The sequence below is a fragment of the Myotis brandtii genome, unplaced genomic scaffold (genome assembly GCF_000412655.1).
Source record: "Myotis brandtii unplaced genomic scaffold, ASM41265v1 scaffold59, whole genome shotgun sequence".
NCBI lineage: Eukaryota > Metazoa > Chordata > Mammalia > Chiroptera > Vespertilionidae > Myotis > Myotis brandtii.
Window position 1 is genome coordinate 5,665,201 of NW_005370223.1, and position 20,527 is coordinate 5,685,727.

The 20,527-nt window shown below is 43.3% G+C and overlaps 1 protein-coding gene across 2 annotated transcripts in view; it reads right to left on the reverse strand.

Annotated features, from left to right (window-relative positions):
- The window catches only part of NCALD (neurocalcin delta), a 222,268-nt gene extending 208,863 nt beyond the window's left edge, over window positions 1-13,405 (reverse strand). For both annotated transcript variants that reach the window (XM_005879281.2, XM_005879280.2), the window contains exon 1: window positions 13,354-13,405. The gene's annotated coding sequence lies outside the window, so the exon portion shown is untranslated. The remainder of the gene's footprint in view (window positions 1-13,353) is intronic.
- Window positions 13,406-20,527: the final 7,122 nt, after the last annotated feature.

A 20,527-nucleotide genomic window follows, 5' to 3' on the forward strand; every position in this document is an offset into this window, starting at 1 on the left:
AGAGAGAGAGAGAGAGAGAGAGAGAGAGACCAATTTGTTATTCCATTTATTTATTTATTGGTTGCTTCTGACTGGAGATCAAACCCACAGCCTTGGGATAAATTGTATCTTGAACAAAAGAATAGAGTAACGAGACTCTTGCTTTTGTAATGTATGAGTTCTAAAGATAATTCTAAAAAGAGAGTTTCAAAAAAATATTAGGGGCCACATCAAGTGCCTCGAGGGGCCTAGGTATATAATTTTCTGAAACATACTTTAAAAAACCATCCACAACTGACAATATGTAATCATGAATGCTGATTAAAAGCCAGTCTTGCCAAAACCGGTTTGGCTCAGTGGATAGAGCGTCAGCCTGCGGACTGAAAGGTCCCAGGTTCGATTCCGGTCAAGGGCATGTACCTGGGTTGCGGGCACATCCCCAGTAGGAGATGTGCAGGAGGCAGCTGATCGATGTTTCTAACTCTCTATCTCTCTCCCTTCCTCTCTGTAAAAAATCAATAAAAATATATTTTTAAAAAAAAGCCAGTCTTAGTGCTGTGCATTTATACGCCTCAAGTATAGTCCCTGCTCTATAGGAACTGATTAATCAAGGACACCAATGAACAAGCAAGTGGACGTGGTCTGTGTTCCCACAGCACCTAGCAGAGCCCTGCCCCTAGCAGTCGCTCACAGAAATGCCTTCATTGGTTACGGACAGGGAGTTTACTCTGTACATAATAACTGGCTGAGAGTTTCTGAGCAGAGGCAGATTCTGATAAATATTATGGTCTAGGAAACTTACTTTCTGAGCACAAGGAAATACTATGAGCAGACAGCTTTGCAGAAGGTTATCTCGATAACCAGGCCATTGCCCATGGAAGTAACGATGGAAAAGGAAATGACTCTACCTTGCAAGGCTAGCCACCATGGGGATTCACTGAACTTGAGGGAGCATGGAAGGCAGCAGAGTTAAAGATGCATCCGTGTTTGCCACCACAGTGATTTGGAAAACGATCTTGACACTGATAGCATAGCTTTGAAGGATAGAGACTATCTTTACATCAGTGCTAATGCCTATTATCATGGGTTCTTAACTTAGGTTAAAGCGAGCTAGCATGACATTGCATTAATCACTACGTACCTGCTCTAATATCTTGTACCAGTCAAATCAATCATGACAAAAAGGTCTTTGTATTCACTTAGAGTAATTAACTATCGCAGATTATTGATTCTAGCTACTCAAAGAGATGACATTCTCTTCATAAAACATGATTGACAGATTGTTCTTCTTTAGCTTTGCTCAAAATTGCAATTCAACTCATTTATGCTATGAGTGTCAAAGATCCTTGAACTTTAAACCAACTGACCACAAGAATGAATAGTTTCTGACCAATTTTTGACCTTTCTACTTAACATTTTTCATGATATAAAGAGATTAGCCAATATGGCGGAAGACCAAGCCAGGCTGGACATTGTCTAAGCTAGGGGAAAAGGCAACACAGTCAAGATTAATAACAGTGCAAACTAACTAACAGATGCAAATAAATAAATGTCATATTTTTAAAGAGCCTGATGAAGGTAGCTTTGCCCAAGAATCCATCACAAATATGGAAAGGAAAGGGGGCTTAACTAGGACAAAAATATCACAGCAAAAATAAGACTGATAAGCTTCCATTGCATCATATTTAAAGACTGGATGGAAAGTATTTCAGAGAGTCCACTAGGACAAGGGAAATCGAATATGAATTTCCCCTCCAAGAATGCAGTCTTCCAGCCACTGTGAATTTGTCACTTTCTAAGAAGCCCTGGCTAAAGAGACCATTTTCAGGTGCCTCCACTGGAATTGCTATAGCCAGTCTATTTTCAGCTCCACTTCTCTGAGCCGCCCAGCAAAAATTCTTACATCATCCTGGGGTCGGGTTTGGTTAAAGTAGTGAGAGCGTGCAAGATTGTTTTGCTTTTATTTTTCAACGGGGGGTGTGGACTAGAGTGGATGTTTTCCCAGAAGTGAGCCTTACTACCACCTGGTTATCTGGGTCTATTTTCATTAAGTAATTCATGCACAAATAATCAATGCACAACTGAAAATGATTATTTAGTAATTACATTTAGCTCCAACAGAAACAAGCCATTAAGAAAATCAGAGCATACATGTTATGATGGCCATTTTTAACTCTGAAAATGCCAATTGGGGCAACCAATAACACCAGCTGTTCTGGTCCCCCACCCTCAGGGCCCCTGGAGGTTAAATTCAGGCTTTGCATTAGGTTGAAGGTCAACACATTTCTTCCGATACAGTGAGGATAAGAAAACTCAAGATAATGGGGTCTTTATGCACTAAAACTTCAGAACAAGCTAGGGGAATAGTCAGTTTTTAAAAACAGTAAAACTGATCCTTTAAAAATGGACGCTCTCGTTAATGTAATGCAGCAGTTTGCATTTCCTCCGAGCTTAATGTCACAAGTAATTATTTGGGGAGCTTAACAGCAATGGACCATTCTGCTGGTTATTCACCATCAACAGCACTCCCAACCATACTCCACCCTCTCCTGCCCCCATGTCATCTATACTCTAGCTTCCTGTTGGGTTTGACAAATGGGGGGCCCCAGCCAAAGATGGGGTGCTGTTTCCCCTATGTCTCCTTGTTTCACTGCAGTGTCTGAAAACAGCTATGTCCCTTCACAGCACTGGCTTCTGTCAAGTGGCCCTTCCTCCATGGTCACAGCCCCCACTGCACCCCACCATTTGCTACTCTTGCCCCTTTGGCCTGGGGATGGCAATGGCTTCCCTTTGCTGCTAGTCCTGGATACTGGACCATCCCTTGCTTGTTCCTGTAACCCTGCCCACAGGTGCAGCAATGGTCCCCCTCATTAAATTCTCTTCTTTCAAACCCTCAGAGGTCGATTCCATTTCCTGCCAAGATCCCAATGCAACCGCTTTGCAAAATAAATATAGAAGTGCTTGCTTCCTGACTGAGGACAGTGAGCAAACACAAAAGACCAGCATCTATGAAAAACATGCACGAACACAGCAAACCTCCACCAAGCTTCCTGTTTTGGCAAACAACATATTTAATGTAAAACTTAATATAAAAAATAGCAAAACACAGCTAATATTCCTCCTTCTAACACCTACTTCTTTTTTGAAAGGAGGGAGAAAAAAATCTCACTCATTTCTTCCTCACCATCAAAACAAACGAATAAACAAAAACCAACCAGGCCAGTGTGGTTCTGTGGTTGAGTGTCAACCAATGAACCAGGAGGTCACGGTTTAATCCCTGGTCAGGATACATGCTTGAGTTGTGGGCTTAATCCCCAGTAGGAGGCGTGCAGGAGGCAGCCAATCAATGATTCACTCTCATCATTGATATTTCTCTCTCTCTCCCTTCCTTTATGAAATCAATAAAAATATATTAAAACAAAAACAACCATTGGATGAAACCCAGGAAAGCCCAGTTCTAAAGACTAGTGATTCTTCTTAAGTCATATGGATGCTTGAGAAAAATGAGCTTTTTTCCACTCTCATTCTTTTGCAAGTACAAAAAGAAAGGGAACATTTTCTAAATTTTCTTCTTTGGCACCCAGAATTTAATTCGTGATACTGCAGGAAAGATAAAGATATCTGTCGTCTTTCAAAAACTAGAGTCAAATAACAAAACAAACAAAAAAGCACTGTTTTATCCAAATCATGCAAGGTGGTATATGACACTCTTAAAACCCGTTATCACTCTGAGACTATATCTCAGATGGTCCTTTTTGTTCTTCAATCTGGATATCTATTTATTTGGCTGGAGGCCACAGTTCTCTTTATATCATTAACCCACCAAAGGATATTTGTTGGATTTGCAACAAGTTGACTAATTGTACAGTTTCCAAGGCTACATGTAATGTTTTCATTGGACTCCCCCTTTCTTCATTAAGCCATGGCCCCCTAATAACACAGTAGCTATGAATTGATAAGCAGAGCACACGTTTTAACCTGGGCACAATCAGGCTCTCTCTCCTGCTTTGTGCTTTAACAGGGTGCTGGTTATTCTCACCTTAATCCCTCCCTTAATCCACTCTCCAGATCCTCTCTCCACTCTTCTCTCCCTCCTCTGTGCCCTCAGTTCTACCAATGGGAGGCGCTAGCAGGAGACTCGGGGAAGAGGAGATGAAGACCCCTAGCCTGACTTCCTCCACATCCCCCGCACCTGGGGATTCTTGGAAGTTCTGGCAGTGGCTGGATCTCCAACTACACGTCCCTCACTACTGCCCCCCTGGCTGGCTGACGCCTGCTCTTCTCGCCCTGTCCCAAACAGTGAAAGCTTTTCAGTGCTGCAAGTTCCTGGCTGCCTTAATATCCCTTATTTGTTCCTTTCACCCTGCCTACACCTCTGTAAATAGCACTTTTCCTAAATTTTCTCTGACTCCTTTAGAGTGTGCCTTCTGTTTCCTGCTGTCCCTGACTGATCAGAGCATGACGTGGGGTGACAAACACAAGGTACCACTCAGGCAAGGGGCGATCCTCCAGCACATGCTTCTTAGCCCTGGACAGGTGTGCCCAGGGTCTGTCCCTGCCTTTGGAAGAGCGATGGGTGTAAAATTCTAGTGTCAGAACCACCTGGGGAGATTCAAGGCAAGACTAAGAAACTATCATAGGTCTAAGGAGACTAAGGGGTCATGATGACAAAATGTAAAGTGATGTACTGGATTGAGCAGGAAAAGGATGTTAGTGTAACACTTGTGAAATTCGAATAAGGTCTGCAGCTTAATATTACGCACTGATATTAATTTTGACAAATATATTCTGGTTATATAAGAAATTAACACTAGGGGAAGCTAGGGGAAGGGAATATTGGAACTTTCTATACTATCTTTGCAACTTTTCTGTAATTATAAAATTACTAGAGGCAAAAAAAATTTACTATAGGCCCAGTGCACGAAATTTGTGCACAGGTGGGGTCCCTAGTGCCTGCCAGCTGCTAGCCAGGGCCTCCCTTCCTGCATTTGGCCAGCTGGTCCCACCCCCTGGTCGAACTCCTGGTCGAGGGGACAATTTGCATATTAGGCTTTTATTATATAGGACTGCAAAATAAAATGTTTATTTTTTTTAAAGCAGATTCCCAGACCCTGCATAAAGCCCCCCAGAATCAGAATTTCATCAATGGAATACTCAAGCACGTGGTTTGAGAACTAAACCTTGAGAAGCCCCTAGGATTTGGAAACTATTGGTTCTGGTTGAGATAAGGATGGAAGCAATTATTCGCTGATGCTAAATTACAGCATAATTACTTCACTTTAAAGAAAGGAACTGATTGAAGCTTTGTCAAAGTTCACCTTCTATTCTAGTTCATTAGAATGATTCATCCCTTGAACAGACCAGTCGCTGCATTTAGTTTCTTGCATAAAAACCTTGAAGAGGTACAGGTAATTATAGAACCAAACAAAGGAGCGACAGTTCCTCCACGTCCTCCTCCCTCTGAAACCAAGGTCTCTGCAATGTGTGTCTTTCCTTTCCCCTAACCTTGAGTTTCTAAGAAGGCGGGGCCAACCTGACCTCTGGATAGTGATTTTCTCAGCCATGGGGCGGGGGAGGTGGTGTTCTGTCTCTCTATGCTGAATTTAAGCTCCCAGAAAGCAGGAGCTCTATTTTCCATCTCGTCTGTATTTTTCAACAGCTCAGTTCAGTGTTGTTCACCCTTTACTTTGATGGAGGACAACCTGCGCTCTTCACTCTGCCCATATCTTTGCCTATTTATTGTAAATATCATTCTTATGTTCAACATTTTCTATGCCACTGAAATGCGAAAGAAGGGGGTAGGTAGATATGTTGGCATTAGTATTGCTCATTTATTAACAAAAATGTTGACTGAGCAGCTACTATGTATTCTAGGCACTGGGGCTATAATGATGAGTAAATACCTTCGGGGAGCTTAAAGTCAAAGCAGGAGACAGACGATTAAGCAGCTAATTACCAAACCATCTATAGATTCTCCCTTACCACCCTCACACTGTCCATCGTGACAGAGCAACTCGACGCTGAGTCCGGAACAAGAAAAGTAGGCTCTAATTCCAGGCCCACTTCCTGGTAAGAACTTGTTTTAAGGAGGCATAATTTTTCTGACCCTCAATCCCCTCATTAAAAAAAAATGGGCATTAAAAAAAATTCATCTCTCTGCCTTAAGGCAGTTGTTACAAAAATGGATGCAAAAATGCTTTGAACCCTGCAAAGTGTATACAGGGTGGGGCAAAAGTAGGTTTACAGTTGTTTGTATGGAAAATAATACAATCTACATATATAAAAGCCTAAGTGACCAAACGACCAAAACAACTGAAAGACCAGTCAACCAGTTGCTATGATATGCACTGACCACCAGGGAGCAGATGCTCAATGCAGAAGCTGCCCCCTGGTGATCAGTGCGCTCCCACAGCCAATCTCCCATGGCCAGCCAACATCCCCTGGTCCCTCACCCCCCGCCCTGATTGGCCCCGATCACCAGCTAGGCTAAGGGACCACACCCAGGCATGAATTCATGCACCAGGCCTCTAGTATTTAATAAATAATAATGCAAGAATAAACTCTGTGTTTCATGTATTCACAACTCTAAACCTATTTTTGCCACACCGTGTCCATATGTCAAGCAATAGAAATGAATGCCTTAAATAGTCCCTGCCTGCTAACTCTAAAGCTAAAAGTTAGTGGTTCAGTGGCCTTGCCATTAAGCAGAAATTTCAGACAATAAGACTTCATAAAAAGCAATCCTTTCAAAGATCTAAGCTCTGTTGCTTTGGAGTTAGTGATTGCTGCGAATTAGATTAACATCAAAGAACTGTTTGGGAGAAGTTGCATAGGAAGAAAGCAGGCCTGCCATTTTATTCAAGGTGGACCCATTTTCTCTCCCCTCTCCCTGAATACAGAAGAGCTCGGTTACTTCAACTCTTCTGTGAAATTCAAAGCAATTTCTTAGCTAGCGCCATTCACATTTCTATTTTATACACAAAGAAGCTTCCAGATCGGAGATGAAAGGAGAGCTGCTGCGAGCCAGTGCCGCAGCGTATAAAACGGTGAGCAGCTTTCAGCAAATATCTTAAAAAGATAATGCTTGGGAGAAGTTTTGAAAATCACACTTGCTGTTTCAGATAAATGCAGTGTCTATTCTCAGCTTCTAAAGTAGAAAATGTTCTATCAGAGCAGTTTCCCATCTTTCCTGTCTGGAGAACTCGATGAGCTAAGGGCCCTCTTTGGATGCCATGGTAACCGCATGATTCTGGTCAGGTCTGTTGTGTCTGGGGCACAGCGTAAGGAAGATGTTACCTAAGGAAGCATGCATTAGAGGCACTGCTGGTATGTTCGAATTGAATGTACGACATATTCACGTCAGGTGCACATATACCTATCAGCCTCTACTGTGTCCCAGCCCTGGGCCAGCGCTTGGGTAAGCAGGAGAATGTAAGACACCATTGCGAAGAACTCACCACAGTGGTGCCCAGGCAGCAGCAAGCTAATTACGAAATATACAAGAATATATAGAAAGGATATCGTAAAGTTTTAGCTTTCACTCCAAAATTAAAATTTTTATTCTCTCGTTTCTGCTGTGACTTCAACTGTGGAAGTCTTTAGTGAATTTTTTTTAGGCTAAATATAAACATGAGAAAAAGTTGAATTTTGAGCAGAAGAGCAGTAGTAGGATCAGAAAGAATAAGTTGCTCATTTGGGCCTTTAAATGCACTTAGCCTGAAAAATCATGAAGAGCGAAAGGAAAACTATTGGTCTGGGAAGGAACATTATTTTTGGCTTTACTGGTAAGGCAGAACCACATCCAGAATGTGGGATTCTGAAGACTCCCCAAGCTGTCTCCCCAGCCTGTCTCTCTGAGATAATACTTTCCCTTCACCTGAAAGTAAAGAACAAATGTCAAATGGTGGAGACTTCCTTTTCATCATAGTGTGTGTGTATGTGTGTGCGTGTGCGTGTTCACAACACCACTAGATTATAGCATGAACCAATGACTGCCTCAATTATTTCTATATACATGAAAAAAAATTGATCATTGACCCCAAATGATCTTCACCAAGCCCACAGGGGAGCTGACTTCCTTCAGGAAATATTTAGGGAGCACGTGCTATGAGCATCTGAACCAGGAGCTGAAATAAACACAAAGGAAATGTCGTGCCTGGTCCTTTTTTACGTTTTCACCGAAGAGACAAGACAGACCCGACAGGAAAAGTCAATCCGTATCTCTCGCCTCTTACTCCCTCTCCGTTTCTTCAATGACTTCATGGAGATCTCCAGTCTTTGGCCTCCACCTACCCACCATGTCCTGTAAGCATTTTCTCCATCTTCAAGATTCAAACTCACACACACACACACACACACACACACACACACACACGCACCTTGGCCTCCCTTCCTTCTGAGACACTTACGGTCTATCCATAAAGGCCTCGATATCTTTGTCCTCTTGTCTTTCCAACCCTAGATAATCCTGTATTCAGTGTTCTCTGCTCCAACACTGCACACACCTGGAGGAAAGCCACATAAGCACATAGATGGCTTTACAGAGGCCTGAGGAAAGGACACTGGAGAATGCCGATTTCCCAATTCCAATGTAAGTTCCTCAAGGGCAAGGACTTTGCTTTGTGAAGCCTGAAGGCACCCTAGCAGGCTCAATAAATCCTTTTAGCAATGAATTCATACCAAAAGCAGGAAATTAGAAAAGAAGGATCTAGACCAGTGATGGCGAACCTCTGACACGCGAACTCATTTTTTTGGTTGATTTTTCTTTGTTAAATGGCATTTAAATATATAAAATAAATATCAAAAATATAAGTCTTTGTTTTACTATGGTTGCAAATATCAAAAAATTTCTATATGTGACACGGCACCAGAGTTAAGTTAGGGTTTTTCAAAATGCTGACACGCCGAGCTCAAAAGGTTCGCCATCACTTATCTAGACTCATTCCACAAATAAACTGATCTTTGAAAATTCCACACATCGTTTATGTGCAAATAATCACAGCCATTCTAAGCAAAGCATTAAAAAAAGTAGCCTTGGAAAGAAATGCCCCTTAAAAATAGCTGGTAAAAGCCCTAACCGGTTTGGCTCAGTGGATAGAGCATCAGCCTGTGGACTGAAGGGTCCCAGGTTCGATTCTGGTCAAGGGCATGTACCTTGGTTGTGGGCACATCCCCAGTAGGGGGTGTGCAGAAGGCAGCTGATCGATGTTTCTCTCTCATCATCGATGTTTCTAACTCTCTATCCCTCTCACTTCCTCTCTGTAAAAAAAAAATCAATAAAATATATTTTAAAAAATAGCTGGTAAAAGTGATTCTGTGGCCTCCAGAGTTGTAAAGCTCTTCAAAGTTATTTTATAATTCAGAATATTTTATAACTTAAGTTCGTTCTTCCTGTTAATTCAAGCAATGTAGCAAGATCTCACTTACTATACCACCCCTAAAACATCACCAAATCGGAGCCAGCCTCAAGTCATAGCTGTATTTTTCCCAAAGGAAAATGCAAGGCTCTCTCTGGGTGAGCCAGAAAGACAAATACCAAAGGAATCCTGAAACACCTTGCTTCAGAGAGAAGAGAGCACCCTGCCAGGGCAACGCCCCTGTGAGGTGTGAACTTTCAGTGGCCTTGCTGCCTGACCAGGGACCCGGGGGTGGAGAATGCCCTTCCTCACACCAGTGACACACCCGTCTCAGCGCTGAGGGGGGGCACAGCTCAGGCTGCGATCCTCACACCAGCGTCCCAGGAGCAAACCCAAATGCCGCCTGATTCTCCTACAAATGTAATAATGTCTGACCAGAGGCTGATTGGACAGCACACGGTGTCATTTCCTCTAATTAAGGAACACTCGAGAAAACCCAAAATAGCACAAAGCACTGTCAGCAAAGCAATCAGCAGCAACAATTAGCTGTCAGCTCACAGTCCGGAGCTGAGCCTGTGTAGGGAGCAGAGATGGTTGTCACCGGGTTCCAAATCACCGTGACAGCGGGAGTCAAGGATGACAAGCTGAGCAGAGAAGCCAGAGCCCGCTGCAGGCCAATGGCACCAGCCCCTCCGGTGAGGAGAGCTGCCGCTGTGTGTGTGTGTGTGTGTGTGTGTGTGTGTGTGTGTGTGTGTGTGAGAGACCCTGTGAAGAATCCTGCAACAAGCAGCTGGATGTCGGACTGCAGCCCATGCTGTTTGTTTATTCACCCAACTCACCCTTCTTCTCTACCTGGAACAATCTACGCACTCTTTAAAATCTATAAGCCGTTCATCTCCATTAAGTTGGAGGGCTTCACAACCTCAACACGTGAATTCTCCCTTGTCTCAGTTCCCAGATCAGATTACCATATCTACTCCAAGGTCATTAACAGCAGGAGTTGGAGAAAATATACAAAGAAGCAAAATAACACAATTGTCACAATATGGAATAATCTTATATAGTAAAGAGCTAATATGCTAATTAGACAGAAGACCTTCTGGAATGACTAGTGGGCGGGGGCGGGGGGCGGGGCGGTGGTGATGCCGCAGGGCCATGAGACAGCTGGGTCTGCGAGGGCCTACACTTGCACGAATTTCGTGCATCAGGCCTCTAGTATATAATAAGAACTGTGAGTGTGTGTGTGTGTGTGTGTGTGTGTGTGTGTGTGTGTGTGTGTGTGTGTTTGTGTGTGTGTGTAACAATTATTGGGAGGAGCGTTAGTCTCTCCGTCCCAGCATTCCTTCCTGGCACATAAAACAAAACTGTTTATCTCTTTAAACTATTGGAAGGTGACTTCTACCCGCCCCTACAGCCCTTCACTCCTCCTCAAGGGAGTAACTTCATGAATTGTTTAGACTAAGTAAGGGGAAATGCATGGAGGTAGGTCTAGGAACCCTCCCTTTTCTCTATTTCTGGCCTCAGTAGCATGTCTTTTTCTTTTCCATGAAAGAAGATTTCAGCAATAAGTATAACCAAAGACCTGATTATAGCTGATCCTTTCCATAATTTGAGCTCATTCTCTCATTCAGGGTCACTGGGAATAAAGCTGATATTTAGCTCCCTGTCTGTCTGACGTCTGCATTTAGTGCTCCATCCAGAGCAAACCCAGCCCTGATCTCTTTTGCAGCAGCAATAGGCTCAACTCAAAGATACATTTCCCAGCCTCCTTTGCAGCTAATAGTGACCATTAAAACTAAGGCAGGAGTCACTGGCGCCAGGCAACCAGGATAACTCTTTACCTGGACTGACTCGGGTGGGAGACATGACCTTGTGCCCTTCTCTGTCTACCTGCTCAGAACATAAGCATGAAGGTCCCACGTTGAACAAGGTATGTTAGAACAATTTCATGATATTGCCAGAACTCTGCTTTTTATGTCTCTCACTAACGGGGGTGGTTGGGTGAGACTCAAAACACTTGGGCACAAAAGCAAAAGGAAAGACAAGAAGAAAGCCGGCTCTGTAATCCAGCCATCGTGCCTGGCATTTTCTTTATGGTATCAAAGGAACGAGGAAAGGGTATGAATTGGGATAAACGTGAAATTAACCTTTATGGAAAGTTGAGAGAAAAATGGAGAAAACTAGAATTCTCAAAGTTGGTAAGATTCAAAAGTGGAGGCTTTCCTGGCAAGAACCTTGACAGAGGATTGGGCACTCATCAGAACCCTTTGGGCCAGGCTTTGAAGCATCCATAGAAGCCTCGGTGAGGAGCCTGCTGCTTGAGCTGAAAACAAGGTGGAGAGGAAGACAAAACTGCCCCTGGGAGGCAGGCTCCACGGGTCTAAGAAATTCCTTATAAGAAGAAGCAACCGAAAAATTACTGCTATGAGAAAGAGTTGAGGTTTTTGAGTCCTAGGAATGCAAAGGTCAAAGAAGAATTTGAAAATAAGAAGCTTTAAATATGCACATCAATGATAACTGTTCAATTAAATTCAATAATTTAACTAAAAATGCATTTAAATGCCTTAATTTTGTGCACTGTTTCCTAATTTATTCTTAAAGTAGGGTTACCTTCACAATATTTTGACTTTGAAAGATTCTAATCTCATTATTAAAAGCACAGTTAACTTAAAAAAAAAGAAGAAACACTGCTTATGTAAAACATTACCTCTCAAAGATTCAAGTGCAAAGGAATACCTACCAAAGCCTCAAATTCAAAATACATATTATTTAAAAATATCTATAATTCATTGAGAAAGACATTTCAACAAGGCAACTCAATTTTTTTCAAAAGACTTAAACACTTCATTTTTTTAAGGCTTAAAAGGTCTTTTTACAAAATAAGATCCCCAAATGGTCAATTAACATGTGAAAAAGTACCCAACTTTATTAATCTACAGGAAGTAGTAATTAAAACTACAATATGATACTACTGCACACCCACCACTAGAGCTTAAAGGAAAAATCAAGCAAACAAAAGCAGAAAAATGTCTTATATTGGAAAGGACATGAGAAATCAGAACCCTTATACACTCCTGGTTGACATGTAAATTTTTAAGTGAATAAAACCTTTTTGGAAAACTGTTTGAGAGTATCTGCTGAAGCTGAACATATACCTATCCCATAACCCAAAAAATCCGCCCCCCCACATGCATATCCAACAGAAATATGTGTGTACCACCAAAAATAAAACTCACCAAGCTGACTCAAGAATAGATAGAAAACATAAACAAATCACAAATTAAATCAGTTGGTAAAAAAAAAAAAAAATCTTCCTTCAAAGAAAACACCAGGGCCAAACTGTTTTCCTCTCATTAACTATACATTTAAATAGCAAGTAATTCCAATATTTTGAAAACTGTTCCTGACAAGGAGAATACCAAATAGAAACATTTGATCCAACCTCAGGATTAAAACAGCAAACTAAGTCTAGCTGAGTTTAGAAAAGATAATCCATCATGATTTTATGTCAGCAATGCAAGGTAGCTTAACATTAGAAAATCAATTAATGCAAATTACCATGAACAGATAACGGATAAAAGTTATTTGATCATATCAGTAGATTAGAAAGCATTCAATAAAATTAACATCGAGTGAGCTGATTTATTTTTACAAACTAGAAATAGAAGAGAAACATCTTAATCTTATATAGAGTAATAGATTATTATTAAAGCACCTTCATCAAATGATGTACCATAATTGATTTGATATAATTCGCCCACCAATGGATATTTAGATTCTCTCCTCTTTGTTTTGTTTGGCTATTATAATTTATGCTGTGAGGAACATCTTTGTGCATATTCATCAAATTGCCTAACCTCTCTGTGTCTCAATTTCCTCATGTATAAGATGAAAATAAAATAGTGCATTAACTCTCAGGGCTATTGCAAGGATTAAATAAAATGTTGGGTGAGGTCACAGCAAGTCTTGGGAGAAAAGCAGTGTTTATAAATCTGAGGAAAACATTTTCTATATTTACCTGGTAGTAGATCTCTCAAAGCACTTGAAGGCTCCAGTCAGAAGAAGTCACTCTGTCAAAAATAAAGGAAGTTATTGTCTTAGGTCGTCAGAAACTAAGAATATAATATCACAGGAAGCAATCAGAGACGGGGACTATTAACTTGCTCCAGGATTCCTTTGGATCATTTGATATCTTCTGCCCATCCCAGCTTCCATCCCTCTAATCAATTAGGAAGGATTACTGCCATGCTCCCTCTGTCTGCCCCTGCTCTACAGCACAGTGGCCAGAGTGATAATGCTAAAAGATGAGCATGACACGCCACACCCCTCCCAAAACCCCTTCCACAACTTCCCCTTACCCTTGGGAGAAAGGCCAAGCCTTGCCATGACTTTTAAGGCCCTTGACCATCTGATGCCCATCAACTTCTCCAGCCTTGTCTCTCATCTCTGCACCACTGTCTGGGCTCCAGCTACACTGGACTTCCTTCAGCTCATCACTCCCTGCCACCTCCCAGCTTTCATACACACTGCTCCTCCTGCCGGGACTACCTTCCCCCTTCCCCACTCACCTCCCTCCCCAACTCCTACTTATCCTTCCACTTTCCTCCTAAATGTCACTCCCTCAGTGTGTCTGTCTGCTCCCTTGACCACCGTAAGCTCCCCTATTTACACTTCCAAAGATGCCGGCACAACTTCTTCTGTCACATCATACATCAATATATTTTGTCTTCCCTGTAAGCCCAGGGATCATGTCTGTTTTGTTCACAGATATATCCTCATGCCTAGCCCAGCATTGGTCTCACAGTAGATGCCTAATAAATATTTATTGAGTAAAATAATTAGCAAACTCATTCTTCAGTCCTTAGCTTTCCAACTCATCTTTTAATTCATACTAATAATTTAATAGGCTTCCTATTTCACTATCAGATTTCACTGGTGATCAGATTCACCTATTGTAAGAGACAATGCTATTTTATATGACATTCAGAAAAAAAAATGGCTGCAAATTAAACTGTCATACAACACTAAGATTAGAATTCTTATTTTATATGTACTGAAAGAGCTCTGGTAGAATTATTTAGACATGGATTTTAGTGTGTGCATTATAAAGAAAAATATGCAATAAATTAATTAGGTACTTCAGTTTAATTTGGTTTAGGTATCACATTCAGAACCCACTTTCCTAAATCACTTTTGACACAAGGTTCAACAACTGTGTTTTTCTACACAACATTATCCACTATGCCACCAAGAACTTTAGTGATGCTACATTACTTAAAAGAGTGCTCAAGTATTATACTTGGGATTTTCTTCTAAGCTTCTGACACCTTTCCACAAGTCTTGATGTTGGCAAGAAAATCTTACTAGGTGTCAACAGAAGATTTCAGTCAAAACTTAGGACTCACATTCCTTCCTCAGATCATCATCAAATGGATCTCTGACTGAAACCATAAGGGGTCTCAGTTGTCTTGCGACCAAGTTCCATGTATGAACTACCAAGTTCAAGTTCAAACATGCGTAGGCAATGCAACTACAGCACAATGACACCTGACCAATTACGATAAAAAATGCTTTTGTAAAAAAAAAGAAGAAAAAAAATAAAAATAAATGCTTTGGGTTGTACCACATATTTGGTATCAGAGTAGTAAAATGTGAGAAAAACGGAGTGCTCAACCCAGGAGAGGTAGTGTCTGTGGGGATCCAGGTGCTGTCCTTTCAGCTATCTCCCTGGAGCCACAGGGCCCAGTCTCTCCTCACAGGACTCTGGTTCACTCCGCCCGCCCTTCACTGGAGCCAGGAAGTCAGTCTCGGTGGGGAGCTCCACATGACCAAGAACTTGTGGGCAACCCGTGGCAGCTGAGGGTAGATTCTACTCCACAACCAGAATGAAACTGAAGCCCTCACCCCTATAACCACAAGGGACCGAATGATGCACTACCTTGAATGAACTTAGAAGTTGATCTTTGCCCATTCGAGGTCTCACATAAGACTGCATCCCTGGCCCACACCTTCACTGCAGCCTCATGAGACTTTAAACAGAAGACTCGGCTAAGCCATGCCCAGACTCTTATGCCACAGAAACTGTGTGATAAAGATGTGTGTGGTTTAAGTGCTAACTTAGTGATAGTATTGTTTTGCAACAATAAATAACTAATACAGGGAGTGAGAAACCAGACAATTAGAATTGTACGAGCTACGTCTAAAATAAGTCAGTAATTGCACCTGAGGATTTCACCTGTGAGAAAAGTGTGTGGGCTTTATGACATCTACTCTCTACTTTATGATTCTTCACTGTTTCTGTTCTCAGTTGTATTCCTAACAATTGCCCAGAGAAGTAACCCAGTTGAGACAGTACTAATATACTTCCCTTTACTTAGCAAAGCAGAACCTGTTTGTGTGCAACAGGCAGTTTCTTTAAAAGCATCATATGAAAGACATCACAGCAACCATTGTCCAAAAATGTCTCTTCAAGTGGCTTGTCACAGTGACTGAAAAACTTCCACTACAGAACCATTCTTCTGGAAATAAAGCCATGTATCTTTAGAGATACTCTTTGAAAATGAAAATATCCCAATGAAGAATAATAACACATTAGATCATTATCCTCTACCAATAACCTTTGCTGATTTAATTTACCATATAGTCCAGTGATGGCGAACCTTTTGAGCTCAGCGTGTCAGCATTTTGAAAAACCCTAACTTAACTCTGGTGCCGTGTCACATATAGAAATTTTTTGATATTTGCAACCATAGTAAAACAAAGACTTATATTTTTGATATTTATTTTATATATTTAAATGCCATTTCACAAAGAAAAATCAACCAAAAAAATGAGTTCGTGTGTCACCTCTGACACGCGTGTCATAGGTTCGCCATCACTGATATAGTCACTGCCCTAACAAAGCCTTAAGGAAATGGTCATGAAATATTCTCATTCTCTCTCTCTCTCTCTCTCTCTCTCTCTCACACACACACACACACACACACACACACACACACACACTCATTCACTTACACCTGGTCAGAGGCATGACCAGAAATTCTGACTCCTCACATGTTGGAGTGGGGAGATGAGCGCACAGGCGCTGGGCTGAGAGAAGATGGGGGCCATCAGCTCGCACTCCTGCAGCTAAGCCCAGGCACAGGTGCTTCCACCCTGGAGGAAGGAGGCATTTCCTGACTTCCGCTGGCCCAGCCATGCCCCGTGAGCAGTGTCCTCCCAGAGGAGACGCCTAACTACTCTTCTGACCTATTACAAGACGTCTTGCTTCTTTTGTGTGGTTAAAAAATAACACAAGCCCTGCCTTCTTCACCCATTTTTAACTGTGTAGCAGTGCTGTTAACTACTGTCCCAGTGTTGGACAGCAGGTCTCTAGGGCTGACTTCATCCCACAGAACTGAAACTTTACAGCCATTGAATAGCACTCCCCTTACTCCCTCCTCCCAGCCCTGGCGACCAGTCTCTGCTTCTAGGAGCCTGACTACTTTAGACGCCTCATGTACGTGGAATCATGCAGGACTGGCTCATTTCACCTAGCATAACAACCGCAGGGCTCATCCACGCTGTTGCATATGACAGGGTTACCTTCATTTTAGGCTGAAAAATGTTCCATGGTATGTACATACCACATAAAACGCCATCCTTAAGGAACAACTTTTCAAATAAATGTATGTCTTTTAGAAACATGCCATCACGCTAGACCAGAGAGGACTGTAGTGCCAGAGGTTTCCTCCTCCCCGGACAAGTGTTTGGGGCCACAGGGTCTCCTCTGTGGCGACTCAGCTGTGGCTGGGAAAAAGGGGGAGGAGAGGGACGCCATTGGAAAAGCCAGTGGCCTCGCTGCGCCTTAGTTTCCTCACCTATAAAGTGGTCATATTGGATTAGATGATGAATCAGTTCAAGGTCTCAGTAGGAAAGAGATGAAACACTCAAATGGGAGCTTTTATAAGGGGGTTATTACAAAGCATGGACCAGCTTAAGGAAACCACCAAACGATGGTGAAATGGATGCCTCCCATTGGGCAAATCCAAACAGAAGCCAGAGGGCAGATAAGCCCATGGGTGTGGTCCATGGAGACTAGCCTCCCAGGACCCAGAACAGTGCAGAGAAGGGGAGAGAACGGATCTGGAAGGACAGCGAACACCCAGCACAGATCACTCCTGAGCGCCATCGAGCTCCAATATTCCATGACCATTTTGGTACAAAATTGAGCTTGGCTACAGCAAGAAAAAAAATCTGTTTACACCAAAGATTTGCAGAAAATCCACCAGGACACAGTTTCTCGTCCTTCCCTGAGCTTAGCTCCAACAGTGACATGTGCTTGCTGCTCTCAGAAACAGCTCAGACAGGATATCTCACTCAACGGCCCCTGGTTTTCTCTCACTGAGCTCTTACAAGTGGGGTGCGATTCGGTTCTGAGCCAGTAACTGATGTTTCTCCTCCTCGTCTTCTCCCCTGAGATCCTGTCCTTCCGGAAGGAGGCTCTGCCTCACAGAAGAGGTGCAGCAGGGGCAGAGACAGGGCTTTTCAACCCAGCGCTCAGAGCCTCAGAGCACAGACAAGGGGACAAGCCAGAGCAATGCTTCGTCCCCCCTGCTGCCACCCACCGACCCACAAGGGGATTTGTGTTGGGGAGAGTGTGGAGAGTAGGCTGGGCCCGAGTAGACGTGTGGTGCCTGAGCCGCTGCTGAGCCCCCGAGTCCTTTTCCCATACATGTCACTTTCAAAGCTCCCATGGCTTCCCTGGGCTGGGCAGTGCTCCCAGTGCCGCCTCATCCACCACACGCCCGGCCTCCAGGGGCAGCGAGGCCCCTGGGGGCTCAGAAGTCACAGGGGAGCTCAGTCCCAGGACGGACGTGTGAGCGCGCTCCCAGTGCCGCCTCATCCACCACACGCCTCCAGGGGCAGCGAGGCCCCCCGGGGGCTCAGGAGTCACAGGGGAGCTCAGTCCCAGGACGGACGTGTGAGATTTTTAATTTCCAGAATCAGGGATCCTTTTGAAAGTTCCACTTTGACACGTGGTTGCTTCTCAGGGAGTTCCTAGGATCACTGGCCCTAAAGATCCAGGCCACATGCTGCCCAGGTCCAGCATCTGCCCTTCCCTGAATGAGAGGCGACGCCACGCTCCAGGGCACATGGGCTTTGCTGTGACTGTCACACACACGTCCAGCTCGGCGGCCCCGGCCATTAGACATTCTCACCCTGGGCTGTGAAAGCTCTCTCAGGACAGCCGGGGGCCACCTGGGTTAGCACCAAAACCTGTCTGGGGAAAACCAAGTTTTCCGAGTAAAATATGTCTGTTCTTCTTTCAAAGGGGATAGGTTCTTTCCAAACGGCTTTAGAAAGTGGAGGAAGACTCTCTAACTTCTGGCAAAGAACTAACTAGAAGGAGGAAGGAGGCTCCCCTCTTGCCCATTCTGAAGAGGAGCCCACCTGGGCCCAAGGTTCAGGGCGACCCAACCTCTTAACCTCTCTGCTTCTTGCTTCCCTCGTCAGCAAAAACGCCAGGAGTTTGGATTAAGATAACTGTCAAGGCCCCTTCCCGTTCTAAAAATATATGACTTTTGCCAAGCTGGTGCGGCTCAGTGGTTGAACCAAGAGGTCACCAGTTCGGCTCCTGGTCAGGATACATGCCTGGGTTGTGGGCTCGATCCCTGGTAGGGAGCATGCAGGAGGCAGCTGATCAATGTTTCTCTTTCATCAATGTTTCTATCTCTCTATCTCTCTCCCTTCCTCACTCTCTAAAATCACTATATATATATAATGGCCCCTCCATAACATTGCACAGTGCGCTCCTGACGTGGCCACTTTAGTCTGCTTCCAACTCAACTCTAGCTGAAAATATTACAACTGGAGGATTTGCGAGCACTAAGTCTGATCCAGACTCCGTCCAAAGCAGAGTGCCAGGTGTTAGCTTGTATATCTAAGGGGAAACTGAATGGAAAAAAAGAGAAAGCAGCAAGCCCAGGTGTAATATTGAACTGTTTTTGAAAACCCACCATCTAAACATATCAGAAACAACATATTTTCAGAGCTGTGACCAAGTCAAATGTCTCTCAAACACAAAACAGCAGCCTGCCGTGAGTGACTGAGAATGAAGCAACCTGCGGTGGTAAAATGCAAGTGCTCCTTTATCAGCAGTTCGAATGCTTCCAGCTCTCTCAATAAATACCAAGTCAACATATCAAACATATTCAGGGGGAACTTCATCAACTAGTCAGTCACTTAGGTAACATCAGGCTAGATCTCCCTCGAGCACTTGGCCCTGATCAGGTATAAACCTCTTCCCCAAACTGACCCCCCCTCTTGCTCGCCCTTTCCACTCAGCACACAAGCCAGGAACCTGAACACCATTTAACAGTCCTCCTCTTCTCCTCCCATCAATAACCAGATCCCTTGGGTGAGGCTAAAAAAAGTAATAATAACAAAGAGAAACTGATGCATAACTCAGAGCAGTATGTCCTCAAAGCTCCTTCCACTCCTTGGTGAGACCCACATGGTAGCCCTCCTTGAGGGGTGGGCCAGAGGGAGACCTTGGCCTTTCTAAAGCTCCATGATCAACTCCCAGAGCACACACCTCTCCTCTCACCTCTCCTCTACACCAGCCCCTTAACCCACCTCCAGAATCTTCATCACTGCATTATAAAAAGCAGGGAGCAGACCCGGCAAAGATGGAACTTACTCTAGAGGAAGGGGAAGGGTGGGGGGAGCTGAGTGGATAAAGGAAAAATTCCTTGATAGGGAGATGGGGAAGAATTTTAAACACTGCACTTTAATACTATGTGTTGCACATACAGACACACCTGTACATAGACACACACACCCAAAACATGCAGAGTGACTGTGCAAGGTTACAAGAGATGAAAGAGACATACTGGATCGAATGGACTCTGGCTCACAAAGCCTGTCTGAGGACATCTGACTATCAACTGTGTATTAGACGACTTTGTGGAATTATTGTCCATTGTCTTGGATGTAATGATGATATTGTGTTTGTGTAGAAGACTGTTGCTATTCTTAGAATATTTAGAGATGCAGTATTATGATGTCCTCAACTTATATTCAAGTGGTTTGGAAAAAGAATGTGAACATTTATCCACAAATCTTACCGAAACACAAACTTAATCCCATGTGCATAGACAGGGTGGGGCAGAATTAGGTTTACAGTTGTTCAGATGGGAAATAATACAATA